This window comes from Rattus rattus, chromosome 3, assembly GCF_011064425.1.
Source record: "Rattus rattus isolate New Zealand chromosome 3, Rrattus_CSIRO_v1, whole genome shotgun sequence".
In the NCBI taxonomy this organism is placed as follows: Eukaryota; Metazoa; Chordata; class Mammalia; order Rodentia; family Muridae; genus Rattus; species Rattus rattus.
This window is the reverse complement of record NC_046156.1, coordinates 182054345-182070421: the sequence shown is the minus strand read 5'-3', so window position 1 is coordinate 182070421 and position 16077 is coordinate 182054345. Positions and strand designations below refer to the sequence as shown.

General features: G+C 38.4%; 1 pseudogene; it reads left to right on the top strand.

The window, feature by feature from the left end:
- LOC116896024 overlaps positions 1-16077 on the top strand; it is a 134994-nt pseudogene that overhangs the window by 111267 nt on the left and 7650 nt on the right.

Sequence of the window (16077 nt, the reverse complement as noted above, 5' to 3'; positions counted from 1 at the left end):
TGTAATCATTTACTTGCACCTCAATTTTTACTCTCTTGTCTATAGAAACAATGTACAATATCTGTTCATGGCCCAATTCATCTGATATATAAATATTCTCGAGTGTTTGTTGGATGTGTGAATTAAGGAACAAAATATGAAACAGTTACTGGGCTGCTATTGTTTCAATTCTGAAGCTACTCGGGAATATGTGATGGTCAGTTTTGTTCAGATTTTTTATTTTAGAAGTATTAACAAACTTTCAAAACATATGTAGCCTATTTCCTGAAATCACTGTGAAGACTATATCAAGAAATCTGTTTGGAGGGGGAAAAAAAGATAATTAGACCTTTGTGAAGTCTGGGGAAAAATCTTCTAATGTTATAAAAATGTTGAAGATACCATTAAGCAGATGCCGTTTGTGATTTTTAAACATATATGAACAATCCAGTAGAAAGTAGATGGGGAAGAATATTTTTACAAGTGCCTGAGTTCTTAATGCATGAGGCCAAACCGTGATGTAAAAGTCTATGATGGAGGCTTGGACACATGGCAGTGGTGCAGATCCCTGGAGAATTAGGGCCTATTTATATAGAGACGTCTCCAGATTGGAGCCGGCAGGGTCAGGAAATTGAGGCAGAGAGTCTCTTCTGTCTCCTCTTTTCCATTGCAGGAGTCCAAGAGGAATGCTTTGGCAGAGTTTTTGAGACTGATGCCTTGTCCAATCTAAATATAAAGTTACCCTTAGGAATGAACAGTAGCCCGCTGACCCTTGATACGATCCACAGAAAATGTAATTTATTTATTTTGTGAACGGGTAAAATACTCATTAGCAATTTCCACAGTTAACACAATAGAATTCAAGTACACAAAACTATTCAGAAAAGAAGAGAAAACAAAAAACGAGGGAGACAGAACACTGCTGTATGCATGATCCTCATGGTGTCCTGGGGGATGTTTATTGGAGGTAGGCAGGGATGTTCCAAATTTTGCATAATTTAGTTTGGGAGCTGTTTGTACCGAGAGAACCTTGGCAAGGACTACAGACAATGGATTCAGAATTAAATTCATTTATTTTTTTTTAGAGAAAAACATATTACATGATAATGAGATCTCAGGATTAACGCTGTTGTGCCCAATTCTTAGTCACATCTGTGTCACAGATTTGTTTTTTAGTTCTTAGTCCTAAAACTGGAGAAACATGACCATCAGTTACGATGCTTGTAAATATGACTGAGGAAGGCTACGCACATAAGTTCAAATGTAAGCATAGATACCTAATAGATGCTTGTTTATAAATGGCTTCACAATTCTCACCTAGACTAGAGCCTATAGGTTACATTTACATATTTATGTTTTCAAACAAGTGACTAAACTCCAGAAGTTATTTATCAACTAACCCTTGCCAGTAGCACAAACTCGGAAGCTCTCAGGATAGTGTGCATTTGAATTTGATGACCTAACGTCTGGTGTATATATTCTAGTTTGTGATATATCCCTGATGTACATGAACACGGCAGATTGCACTGAAGTGACACCCTCAAGCATGTGCATCTTATGGAGTTGTTCAGGTACCCGTTTATGGAATACAGGCCATCCGTATCTGATGCAAGATCTGATCTTTCCAATTGAGAAGTCTCAGTGATGGTTTGTATGTCTGCTTGGAGCCACACGGCAATGCTAACGTTAGGCTGTACTTACAACCATGAGTCTTCAAGATGGAGCCTACCTACTGACTGAGTGGGATTTATTCCTTAGATTAAAGTTTAAATCATTTCTTTGAGACAAGGGCTAATATAGCCAATGCTAGACTCCATTTAGTGTGCAGCTAAAGACTGACCTTGATCCTCCTGCCTCTGCCTCCTGAGTACTGGCGCTACTTGCATGGAACACTGAAGAACAGACTGGGGATGCTGTGCGCGTTAAGCGGGCACTCCACTAATTGGACAATATTCTCAACCCCATTTTAAGTCATTCGTAGTCTAGAATTATAGCCTCTCAGTTTTATAAATGTCCTTAAGTATCACATTCTTTTTTATTTTGTTGCTCTCTTTTTTCTTCCATTTTTATTAAATTGGGTATTTCTTGTTTACATTTCAAATTATTCCCTTTCCCGGTTTCCTGTCCATCAGCCCCCTAACCCCTCCCCTTCCCCTTTTATATGGGTGTTCCCCTCCCCATCCATCCCCCATTACTGTCCCCCCAACAATCCCCTACACTGGGGGTCCAACCTTGGCAGGACCAAGGGCTTTCCCGTCCACAACAAGGCTATTCTCTGCTACCTATGCAGTTGGAGCCCAGGGTCAGTCCTGTATAGTCTTTGCGTAGTGCTTTAGTCCCTGGAAGCTCTGGTTGGTTGGCACTGTTGTTCTTATGGGGTCACAAGCCCCTTCAGCTCTTTCAATCCTTCCTCTAATTCCCCCAACGGGGGTCCCGTTCTCAGTTCAGTGGTTTGCTGCTGGCATTCGCCCCTGTATTTGACATGCTCTGGTTGCGTCTCTCAGGAGAGATCTATATATCCAGTCCCTGTCAGCATGCACTTCTTAGCTTCATCCATCTTATCTAGTTTTCGTGGCTGTATATGTATGGGCCACATGTGGGGCAGGCTCTGAATGGGCGTTCCTTCAGTCCCTGCTCTAAACTTTGCCTCCCTATGCCCTCCTATGGATATTTTTGTTCCCCTTTTAAAGAAGGAGTGAAGCATCAGCATTTTGGTCGTCCTTCTTGAGTTTCATGTGGTCTATGCATTGCATCTTGGGTAATTTGAGCATTTGGGTTAATATCCCGTTTATCAATGAGTGCGCACCATGTGTATTTTTCTGTGATTGGGTTACCTCACTCAGGATGATATTTTCTATGAATTTCATAAAGTCATTGTTTTTGATAGCCGAGTAATATTCCATTGTGTAGATATACCACATTTTCTGTATCCATTCCTCTGTTGAAGGGCATCTGGTTCTTTCCAGCTTCTGGCTATTATGAATAAGGCTGCTATGAACATAGTGGAACATGTGTCTTTGTTGTATGTTGGAGCATCTTTTGGGCATATGCCCAGGAGAGGTATAGCTGGATCCTCAGGCAGTTCAATGTCCAATTTTCTGAGGAACCTCCAGACTGATTTCCAGAATGGTTGTACCAATTTGCAATCCTACCAACAATGAAGGAGTGTTCCTCTTTCTCCACACCCTCCCAGCATCTGCTATCCCGAGTTTTTGATTTTAGCCATTCTGACTGGTGTGATGTGGAATCTCAGGGTTTTTTTTTTTTTTGATTGGCATTTCCCTGATGACTAAGGATGTTGAACATTTCTTCAGATGCTTCTCAGCCATTCAATATTCCTCAACTGTGAATTCTTTGTTTAGCTCTGTACCCCATTTTTAATAGGGTTATTTGGCTCTCTGGAGTCTAACTTCATGAGTTCTTTGAATATTTTGGATATAAACCCTCTATCAGTTGTAGGACTGGTAAAGATCTTTTCCCAATCTGTTGGTTGTCATTTTGTTCTAATGACATTTTCCTTTTCCTTACAGAAGCTTTGCAGTTTATGAGATCCCATTTGTCGATTCTTGATCTTAGAGCATAAGCCATTGGTGTTTTGTTCAGGAAATTTTCTCCAGTGCCCATGTGTTTGAGACTCTTCCCCTTTTTCTTCTATTAGTTTGAGTGGATCTGGTTTGATGTGGAGGTCCTTGATCCACTTGAACTTAAGCTTTGTACAGGGTGATAAGAATGGATCAATTTGTATTCTACAAAGCATCACATTCTTGATCTGAGAATTTTTCCATAATGTTTTAAAGAGTTTCTCTCTTCTGGAGTTAGGCAACTTGACTTTGTCAGTTAGTGCCTTTACTTAGAAGGTTTTCTCGTTTGTAGTGAGGGACTACCATGGCTACCATTTAGTGCATAATGTTATTTTTGTGGAGTCTGTCTGATGGCGTCTCTCAAGATGTTCAGTATCTGGGAAGTACTTGATAAACATAAACTGTCCTTATTAATATTAAAACAAATACTGGTGTACTACAATAAAGTCAGTCTTTACTAGACGCTTGTTCTAAGAAAGTGGTAGAAACTGATGAAGTGCTGGGAAATATTCTGCTTCATAGGAGGCCAAGCAAACAATTGCACTTTTTGTGAATTTGATATACAAGAAAGTCATATGCAGCCATATACTTAATAGGCCTGTATTTTAAAGCATCATAATATGTGAAAGCAAAGTTAAATAAAGAATATTATGAAACCAGACCTCATTTAATATCACATTAGCAATTACATGGAATTATCCTAGAGTGATTTTCAAATGATTTACCTTATCATTTAAAACAATTCATTCTCTACACATAGAGCAAGCACTCACTTGTATGCAAACATGTAGTATCCAATTATTGATTTAGGAACAAAGACTCCCTAAAGGAGTTTAAAAAACTGCTCCATCCAGCACACCATTCTATATTTTACGTCCACATCTGAGTCAGCAGAAATGTGTGCAGGAATCCTATAAAGTCTGATAACTCCCTTGCTAGTCCGTGAAGTCAGAACCCACACATGGGGGTGGTATGAATTACTTATCCTATCCCAGGTCTGGAACATATCATTACCACTGAATTCATTGCCTAAGCCATCACCAGAGATGACGATAATGTGAGAATAGCTGGGGCATAAAACCACAGTCAACTGACAGAACTGTCTAGCATACAGTGGGTCAGACACAGAGGTGTTGTTGTGTGATCTCTGCACAATCGATAGCATACGGTGAGTTGAGCAGCTGACCACCAGCTGAGGGGCTGAATGAAAAAACCATATCTTTGTCATTAGCTGTGCTGAAATCCACAACTGCTTATTTAGTTTATTAAATATATGTAAATGAACATGTACTCAGAGACCTACTATGTCATGGCAAAGAGTTTTGGGGACAAGATTAAGGCAAAAACTACAGTGTTCACTCTTTTGTATGATTCTGCCACTTGAATTTTGGATAAGGGACATTTCATGTGCTCAAGAACCACATATGAGCAGTAGCTACATGGCCAGCATATGTCTCCATCTTGCATACAGTATTAAGGTGTGCCTTGTATTTGAAATAATATATATATTTATATATATATAATATAAAATATATATACATTTGTTATAACAGTGTTATTGAGGACAGAATGCATGTACGATGTCTTATTTTCTTTTCACAACTCACAGTACAGAATAGGTACTCAATTAGTGGGTTGAACAAATGAGTATATTACCATAGAAACGAATGGATATTGAAAATCTCCGAGAAGCCTGGTTAACTGATTTTAATTCTTTAAAAATAATCTGTGAAACCGATTACTCGACACTGATGAAGTTCTACTTGTAGTTTTATCAGCTCCCAGTGTTGGCTTTCCACTACCCCATTCAACCAGATTTTGTTAAGTATTTGCAGTTGCATAAACAAAGAGCTATGTGACTACCCATACCTATGGTATAGGCCTTGTTCTAGAAGACAACACTTAATAGAGTAACTGACATTGCTGTAATAGTCTTTACCACAGTGGTCTAGTTTAGAAATAAACTTATGATTTTCTAAGCACCCACTTTGAAGAGGGGCACACACCTCAGCATGCTGGCCAGTCCCCAAGGATGTCGCATGCCTAACGAGTTAAGTGTATTTGCCTAGGAGTCTATTTTTAGGATGCCAAGCAATTTTCATAAAAATGTACTCCCCTAAATGATCTTATTTTTAAAGACCAAAGTGAGTCAGTATTTTAAATTCATATTACTAACTTGCAGTAAGTTATCCCAAGGGGAATTAAAAATTATTATTTTGGGCACAGGAGGAAAAATTAACATCTTAGTCTATAAATACATCCAAATACCAATCCAATTCAGTGGTGTGGGAGCATCGATTCCTGAGAGAGTTTCTAGATCCCTGTTCTGACCCTGGATTTTCAATTATGCCTTTGGAACTTGAGGTTGTACCAAATATTTATTTGCCTGGTGCCTTTCCTGAGCTGGGAATTTTTCAAGGTCAGGAGTAAAATCTATCTCTCTCTCTCTCTCTCTCTCTCTCTCTCTCTCTCTCTCTCTCTCTCTCATGTATGTATGTATGTATGTATGTATGTATGTATGTATGTATGTATGTATGTATGTATCATTTATCTGCCTATGCATCCATCCATCCATCCATCCATCCATCCATCCATCCATCCATCCATCCACCCACCCCCTACCGACCTACCACCCACCCCACCCACCTACCTACCTACCTATCTACCATCTATCTTAGATATCTATTTATATACCTCTCATCTGCCTGCCTGTGTGTCTGGTCTGTCTATCCATCCAGTTGAGCACATCACATAATTTCTGGCATGTCTTGATAGTTCAATGATTGTCTGCTGGAGTAATACAAAGTACAATCCATGTTGCTTTTCACCTGTGAATCATTCCGTGAATCCTCTGAAATCAATGATGTGCATTTGCTAAAGAAGACAAATATGTGAGTGACAAGGGCCGTGCCTTCCGCTGTGCTCCTGCTCACTGACTAACCCTGTCCACAGGTTGTGGTATGCTGTCCTATTATGCTTTATTTCCTCACACATTTTCCTCTTCATCTGACTCACATTGCTACAACCCTCATGGATTAATCATTTTGAAACCACAGGGTTCTGAATCATGGCTGATTCTGGGTTACAGGGAAATCCGTCCACTAGGAAATGAGAGCGTTTCTAGGAAACATCTTTTAACCACGTTTGTATTCTGATAAGATTCCTGGCTGCTGATCTGGGCCTGTGGAAAGCAAAGACTTGGAAACAACCTTGGTTCTCCTGTAGGTAACTAACAAGTGTGTTCTTTTTTCCTGTTGACAGTATCTTATAGCTATCGTATGTATGTGAAGATCTTGTCATCCAGCGGCTCCTGATTTTTATGAGCAAAGCATGTGATATGTGATTTAGAAATGAGTTTTTACACAGAAACTCTACAGTGGTCATCAAACTACTTTCCTTTCTCCCCCTCCTGATTCCCTGGTTCCTCATTAGATGCTGAACTTTCAGGGTTTGTTTGTAGACATTAAACTTGGTTGTCAAAGCCTCTTAGGATAGAAGCCTTTAATCTTTCTATCTAACCATCTTAAACATGGGTTATGTTTGTTTTTATAAACATACTAGTAAAAGATTTGAAACAGTTTGGGCTCCGTGAGAGAAAATTGCCGACTGAATGACTGAACGGATTGTTGGAAGGCTCTCTAGTGGGTGTTTCACTGGTTGTGAAATCAAAGGCTGCATAATCTCAGTTGATTTTTCCTGTCACACTACGCTGCCTCCAGATGAGGGAGGTGACACATTTTAGTCAGAGGAGAATTGGAGGCATTCAACATCCTTCAAAAATCATTGTTCACCGTCAATGGCTTGCTACTTTGTTTCCCAGGACAAATAATTGCTTCTTTATTTTAATTTTAATTTTAAAAAGCATGTGCCAGACGTGCCTTTTTTTTTTTTTTTTTTTTTTTTGGAGATACTTATAACTTCCTTTGTGCTCATGAAGCTCTCTGCGGGATTTCAACATCCTCTTGACCCAATTTGGTAAAATTGCATCCGAGGCCAGAATACTGAAAAGTGAGACTTTTAGTTTACATTCAAGACAATGGTATGGTTTTGAGGCACTCCATCTAAGTTCATTCCACAAGTCTGGCCCTAACTAGTCACTAGCTTCATGTTGTCCAAACTGTCTCACGGAGAGTGTGTTTTTTGTCAGAGTTGCAAGACATGGCAGTAGTCTCCACTTCTCTTTTTGTTCTTTTCTGATTAAAGCAACTGTTTAAATCAGGCTTGTTGGCTTGGGGCTTGTGGCTCTCAGAAGTAGACTGTACTAGAGATTCATTCTTGGTTGGTCATGTGACCGTCTACCCCAAATCCGATTCCGTTAAAATTCCTTGCCACAACTGACACGCTTAGATGGTTTTATGAATTGAGTTGGGTTCACTCAAATAATAATACAAAGTCCTATCACACTGTGGATGCTGTGAAGTGCTTGTGAATTCAACCTCCTTTGGAAATAGGGTCTTTGTAAGTACAATTCGGATGAGATGAGATCACTGGAGTGGGCCACAATCCAATGTGATTAGAAGAGGCAGATATACACACAGAACTGGACAGAGTGACAGAGGGGAATGGACTAATGTACCCACAAGCTCCCAAATCCCAATTTGATGCTGGAACAGCAGTGTCGGAAAGGATCTGCCTTGGAAACTTTAGAAAGAGCAAAGCCCTTCTGATACTCTGATATTAGACTCCTAGTTGCCAGAATAAATGCCAAAGTTTGTGCCACATACACAAACTTTTATTATAGCAAGGAACCTAGTTATTAATGTTTATGTAGAGTACAGGATACAGCTGCCCCTACCTGTTTTTTTTTTAACCAGTATCAGAATAGGCAAGAGGAGACTCAGAGGGTGTGGCCAGATTGATACCTGACTCAAGATGTCTAGCTCCAGGGAAAAGAGATTTCTGTTGCTTTAAGTATTTGATGTGTTACATGCTGTACTGTGGAAGATCAATATAAATGGGATTCTTTCTGAGATGATGAAATCATGACTCTTCTTTCTGTACTTTTCCCAGCTGGCTTCTAGACACTGTGTAATTGAATCTGATGATAGAGAGAGGGTAGTAATTTCTTAGCTTTGCCATTGCAGTTTATCTTCAAGAGTGAGTCAGGTATCATCCCACTGTATGTCCCAGACTACAAGGAGAGGGAGCCAACACTCTCATTTCCAACACAACCAAACCTTTAAAAACCTTTGCTTGGAGTGAGGCCATGTAGGAGAAGAGGGATGTTGCAAGGACCACACTGACATTGAGAACCTCTCTTTGAAGACCAATGCTATTCACTTTTAAAAATTATTTATTGTTTTAGAACTTCTACCAAAACTGAAACCAAAGCCCTTCTACTTCTAACACTATCAGGTTTACTGACATTAAATTGGACCCAGCATTTTATGAATTTGTTAAAAATTGTATACTTATTTGTTCCATCTCTTGTCTGTGCACATATATTTATATATACATACACACACACACATATATATGTATATATATGCCATACATATATATATATGAGTATTACATCCCTTTTATTTGATTAATTGCTGACCCTTATCTTGCATACTTCATCAGGGTTCTTTTTTATGATCTACTCCTCTGTTTTATTGGTAATTCACTAATGTCAATATCACTACTTTTTTTTTGCTGTAATTTTCTTCTTTCTCTTGTTAACTTTATTGTTGCCTAGCTTCTAGAATTTGAGGTGTATCTATTTTTATGAAAAACTTATCATTAATTACTGCACTTTTAGTGAATATTGGTTTGACTGAACAGCAAATGTGCCTGTTCAATGTACATCTTCCTGCTTTTTTTTCTTTTCTTTCCAATTTCTAAGACCTTAATAATCCATCCCACATCTATATGTATGATTTTTTCCCCAGCATTTCTGCTTCTGCTTGATCTCTTTTTTTGAACCAACAGTTCTGCTGCTCTGGTATCTGTTGTCAGCTTTTGGGTTACTGATATTTTGATGTAAAATTTGGGTCTTAATTGCATTGTATTTTATAGGATTTCAATTTAATTGTACTGGACTCTAACACATTAAATGGTCCATTTTGACTTTTGCTCTGAAACTATTACTATTGGTTTTCTTTAATTTCCCAATACAAGGACTACCTATAAATGCCTGTTTGTTTGTAATGAACCTGTATTCTGTGCATAGAGAACAAAGTTCTGCAGCAACTTATATTTCAACCAATAGGAATATTACACATTTATATCTTTGTTAATGTTTTTACTTGGGTTAAATTTTCTCACTGATTGTGGTACCATCAGATTTTAAGTTTTATAAGATTTTGATTTGAAAGGTAAATTGTGAGGAGTGTGACTATTCATGACCATACCAATGTTTTAGCAGATTTTATATTTCATTAGTATGAAATGTCGACATCCTTCTTTCTTCTTTTAATATTTTTATTCTTAATTCTATTTTGTCTTTAATTTTACTATATATGCTATTTATTTTGGTAACACTTGTTTTGAATGACCTTTTGCTGTCCATTTTTTTAAATTTCCTTCCTGGTGTTGATCTGTTACACTTGGGTTTCTCAAGATACTATAAGTGCAATGTTCCTCCCACTATAAGAATCTTTCTCTTTCAATCCAAATTGAGAATCTCTGATCCAAAAACCCCAAATATGAACTGCTTCAAAATTTGAAAAATTTTAAATCCTGATATGATGCTACATGTGAAAAATATTCTATATTATGAAATATACTACTTGAAATTATAAAATATAATTTGCTATACAAATTAAAACATATATTGTTTGCTTTAGGCATAAGATTGCTAATATCTTTTATAAAAAGACCTCCATGAGACATAAATAAACTTTAATTTCAGATTTGGATATCATCCCAATATATCTCATTGTGTATATGCAAATATTCCTTGTGGTGGTTTGAATATGCTTGACCCAGGGAGTGGCACTATTTGGAAGTGTGACTTTGTTGGAAAAGGTGTATCACTGAAGGCCTGGGTTTTAATACCCTTATCCTAGCTGCCTAGAAGCCAGTCTTCTCCTAAGACCTTCAGGTGAAAAGGTTAAACTTTCAGATCCTTCTGAACCATGATGCCTGGGCACTGCCATGCTCCTGCATTGATGATAATGGACTGAACTTCTGAACCTGTAAGTCAACCCTAGTTAAATGTGGTCCTTATAAGAGTTGTCTTGGTCATGGTGTCTCTTCACAGCAACAAAACCCTAACTAGGACTTTCCCTAAATCTAAAAGTATTTAAAACTAGAAATAGTTCTGGTCCTAAGCATTTGGAATAAGTATGTTCAACAGTACATGGGTTTAGCCCAGAGACAGCATGATAATTACTAATATACTTGGTTGTGTTTCTGTAATCATATATTGTAGTTTCTTATTTGTGTGTTTCTTGCTATATCTTCTTTCTTATATACATACATACACATATAAAACACATATGCATAATATATGATTAAATTCTTTGTACATTTTTCTCTCAAACTGGCTTAAGAGAAATATGTTCTAATCTGCTATGGTCAGCCTTGAGTTTTTGTTTGTTTGTTTGTTTGATTGGTTTCGTTTGTTTTTTTTACAAGCATGCCATGTTATTGTGTAACAAAACTCAAACTCCAGAGCTGACCAGCTCCTGACTTTCCCCCCATATGATTGGATCACCAGCCCTCTGTTTATCTCTCTCTTGTCTTTGGCACACTCCACTGGCTTTTTTTTTCTTTACCGTTTACACTTTGTAACCCTCAACCTCATACAGAGCTTTACCTGAGTCTTCTCTTCACGAAGCTTAACATTTAGGTTGGGAACAGGTGAAATTACAGACTTTAGTTCTTCTGCATTGAGGTTACCAATAGAGTTTACAGACTTTGGTTCTTCTGTGTTGATGGTAGAATTCTGTAAGTGATGAATGTACTTCAGACTTAAAACAGGCAAAAGAAAGTCTTTGAGATGAGAGATAACATGACTCCCATATGAATGTCCCAACTAAATTCTAATGACCCCTCTCATTTACCTCCTCATTCCCTCTCCTACCTTTTTCCCTTCCTCCCTCTGCCTCCTACGACTATTCTATTCCCCCTTCTATGTGAGATCCAAGCATCCTACCTTAGGCCTTCCTTCTTGTTTAATTACTTTGGGTCTATGGGATATAGGATATAGTATAGAACATACTATATCCTGTACTTTATGGCAAATATCCACTCACCATTGAGTACATACCATTCATGTCCTTTTGGGTCATGGTTACTCACTCAGGATGATATTTTCTAGTTCTATCCATTTGCTTGCAGAGTTCATGATGTCCTTGTTCTTATAGCTGAGTAGTATTCCATTGTGTAAATGAATCACAGTTCTCCAGTTGAGGGACATCTGGGTTGTTTCCAGTTTCTGGCTATGACTAATAATGCTGCTATGAACATAGGTGGAACATGTATCCTTGTGGTATGGTAGAACGTCTTTTGGGTATATGCCCATGAGAGGTATAGCTAGGTCATCAAGTAGAACAATTTCCAGTTTTCTGAGAAACTGTGAGATTGATTTCCAAAGTGGCTTTTCAAGTTTACAATCCCCCAGCAATGGGGGAATTTTGCTTGCGTTATTGATCTTAGCCATTCTGGTGGTATAAGGTGGAATCTCAGGATTGTTTTGATTTGCATTTCTGTGATGACAAAGGATGTTGAACATTTCTTTGTTTCTCAGCCATTCGAGATTCCTCTATTGAGATTTTACTGTTTAACTCTGTATTCCATTTTTAAAATTTGTTTTGTTGAATCTTTGTATTGTTCTCCTTGTTTCTAATTGATTAATAGCAGTCCTGAGTTTGACTATTTCCCCTCTTTTGTATGTTTGCTTCTTTTTGTTTTAGAGCTTCCAGGTATGCTGTTAAGATACTAGTATGAGATCTTTCCAATTTCTTTATAAAGTCACTTAGCGCTATGAATTTTCCTCTTAGCACTACTTTCATTGTGTCCCACAAGTTTGGGTATGATGTGCCTTCATTTTCATTGAATTCTAGAAAGTCTTGAACATTTAAAGCCATCTCTTTCTTTAGGTTTGTGAAGTTTCTTCTATGATTTTGCTGAAGCTGTTTTATGGCCTTTTGAACTGGGAATCTTCACATTCTTCTATTCCTATTATTCTTAAGTTTGGCCTTTACATAGTGTCCCAAATTTACTGGATGTTTTGAGTTAGAAATTTCTTACATTTGGCATTTCTTTCACCAATGTATCAATTTCTTCTATGGTATCTTCTATGCCTGAGATTCTATTTTCCTTCTCTTGTATTCTAATGATGCTTGTGTATGTAGTTCGTGTTCTCTTTCCTAGGTTTTCCATCTCCAGGGTTACTTTTATTTGTGTTTTCTTTATTGCTTTTATTTCCATTTATAGGTCTTAGACTGTTTCATTAATTCCCTTCACCTATTTAATTGTAGTTCCTTGTATTTTTTTTAGGGGTTTATTTCCTCTTTAAGGGCTTCTATCTGTTTGACTGTGTTTTCCTGTGTTACTTTAAGGGATTTATTTATATCAACTTTAAAGACTTCTATCATCTTCATGAGACAAGATTGAAGGTCGCAGTTTTGCTCTTCATATGTGTTAGGATATTTAGGGGTTGCTATAGTAGGAGAGCTGGGTGCTGATGGTGCCACATTGCACTGGCTTCTGTTAATTATGTCCTTGTGCCTGCCAGCACCAGAAACAACTCGATAGCAAAAGGTTATGATCACCATGGAATACTTGACATTGGTAATATTTAAAATTTTTAATTTTTCTGTAGTTAAACATGACATTAAGTAGAAATAAAAGCACTATGCCAAATCAAGAGCAATATATTAAAGAAAATGGTTGTGCATATTTTCCTTAATTTAAAATTTTAATTCATAAAAAACGGCAAGAAAATGGTGTAGTGCTATTATTAGATATAAGCACATATGAAATAGTCAATTAATATTTCTATCTCCCAAAATATTATGATACTTAAAATATTTTTTTTTTTTTTTTTTTTTTGAAAAGGGACCCAACCCAGGGCCTTTATGCTTGCTAGGCAAATAGTCTACCACTGAGCTAAATTCCAAAACCCCTTAAAATATTTTTAATTTACTTTTTGTTTATTCACTTTACATCCAGCTCACTGCTACCTCCTCCCCCTACAATCCTTTCCCCCTCCCCCTCCCCTTCTCCTTTGAGCAGGTGGAGACCCCCTGGGTATCCCCCACCCTGCCACATTAAGTTTCTGTGGGGTTCGGCTCATCCTCCCCCACTGAGGCCAGACAAGGCAGTCCAGCTAGAACATATCCCAGGGATAGGTAATAGCTCTTGAGACAGGCTTCACTCCAGTTATTCCAGACCCATGTGAAGACCAAGGTACAATTCGTGGTTCAATCTCTGAGAGCCCCAATGTTCCAGGTTAGTTGATGCTATTGGTCATCCTGTGGATTGCCTATCCCCATTGGGAGCCCCCAATTCTGTCCCCTATTTTTTCATAAGAGCCCCCCAGCTCCATCCACTGTTTCACTGTGGGTGTCTGCATCTGTCTGAGTCAGCTCCTAGATGGAGCTTCTTAGATGACAGCCATACTAGACTCCTATCTGAAAGCATAACAGAATATAATTAATAGTGTCAGGAGTTGGTGTTGGCCCAAGGGATGCGTCTCAAGTTGGGCCGGTTATTGGTCATCCATTCCCTCAGTCTCTGTTCCATCCCTATCTCTGTATTTCTTATAGATGGGGTAAATTTTGTGTCAAAAGTTTTGTGGGTTTGTGTCCTTATTGCTACACTGGAATTCCTGCTGGCTACGGAAGGTGCCTCTTCCAGTTCCATACCCCCAATGTTGTGAGTCACAGCTAAGGTCACTCCCATTGATTCTTGGGCACCTCACTTATCCCAGGTCTGTCATGACCCCCCACCTTCTCATCCTCATTAGGCCCAAATTTCCATTCATTCTCATGTCCATCTGGCCATCTCTTTTTTCTCTTTCCACACTTGATCCTGACAACAACCCCGTGCCCCATCCCCGTCCCTATCCCCTCTCCCACCCAGCTCCCAATCTTCATCTGTCTTTTATGACTATTTTATTCCCCCTTCTAAGTAAGATTCAAATATCGTCACTTGGGCCTTCTTTCTTGTTTAGCTTCTCTGGGTCTTTGGAGTGTAATCTGGTTATCTTGTAATGTTACTGCTACTGCCCACTTACAAGTGAGTACACACCATGCATGCCATTTTGGGACTGAGTTACTGCACTCAGGTTCCATCTAACTGCCTGCAAAGTGGCTTTGTTTTTAAAAGCCAAGTAGTATTCCATTGAGTAGATGTACCACATTTTCTTTATCTACTCTTTAGTTGAGGGCCAACTAGGTTGTTTCCAGTTTCAGGCCTTTACAAATAAAGCTTCTCTGAATGTAGGTGAGCAAGTGCCCTTGTGGGGTGGCAGACACCTTTTGGGTGCATGCTCCTCAGGAGTGCTATAGCTGGGTCTTGAGGTAGAACTATTCTGAGTTCTCTGAAAAACCACCAAACTGATTTCCACAGTGGTTGTAGTAGTTTGCACTCCCACCAACAATGGAGGAGTGTTTCCCCTAGCTCTACAGCCTTGCCAGCATGTACTATCACTTGAGTTTTTGATCTTAGCCGTTCTGATTGAGAATCTCTGTGCTATTTTGATTTGTGCTCCCTGATGACTAAGGATCTTGAGCATTTCTTTAAGCACTTCTTGGCCATTTGAGATTCCTCTGTTGAGAATTTTGTTTAGGTCTGTACCCCATTTTTTTTTAAAGATTTATGTCTATGAACACATACTCTTTTTTTTAGATTATACCTTTTGTTATTCAGAGAGAAGCTTTGTAGTTTGCTTTTGTTGATTGTGTTCCTTTGTGGGCCTTGACCATCTGTATGGTCCCTGGTTGTTCCTGTCGAGGTAGGTATCTTCTTAGTCTAATTTGTTTTAGGGTCTTAGTCAAAACTCTATGTACAAATGCATGGATATATACTGATACTTTTCTAATAGTTTCAAGTTTTGAATGCTGATTCTTAATCTACTTTATATTGATTGTTTTGTTTATGTATGGTAAAAAGGAGAGCTATGGATTTTCTCAGTACTGTGTATTGAGGGATAGAACTTTTTCCAAATGTGTACTTGCAGTAATTTGCAGAAATTCAATGGCTTGTAAATATATGGGCAAACATAATTTTCTGTTCTGTTCCACTGACTTGTATGTCTGTCTGCCTTTATGCTGGTAGTTGCTTTGAAGTCAGGCATTGTGATATTGCTCTCTCTGATTTTTATATTCAGTATTATTTTGTCCATTATGTCAACTAGACACAAGCTACAGTCACCAGAAAGGAAAGTGCCTCTATGAGATCCAGCTGTAAGGCACTTTCTCAGTTAGTGATCAATGGGGAAGGCCCAGCCTATTATGGGTAATGCCATCCCTTGGGTTGGTGGTCCTAGGTTCTATGAGAAAGCATCCTGGGTGGTTTTATCTAGTCTGAAGATGGAGACTGCTAGAAACAAGGAGTAGTGCCTGTAAGGTTATATGAAGAT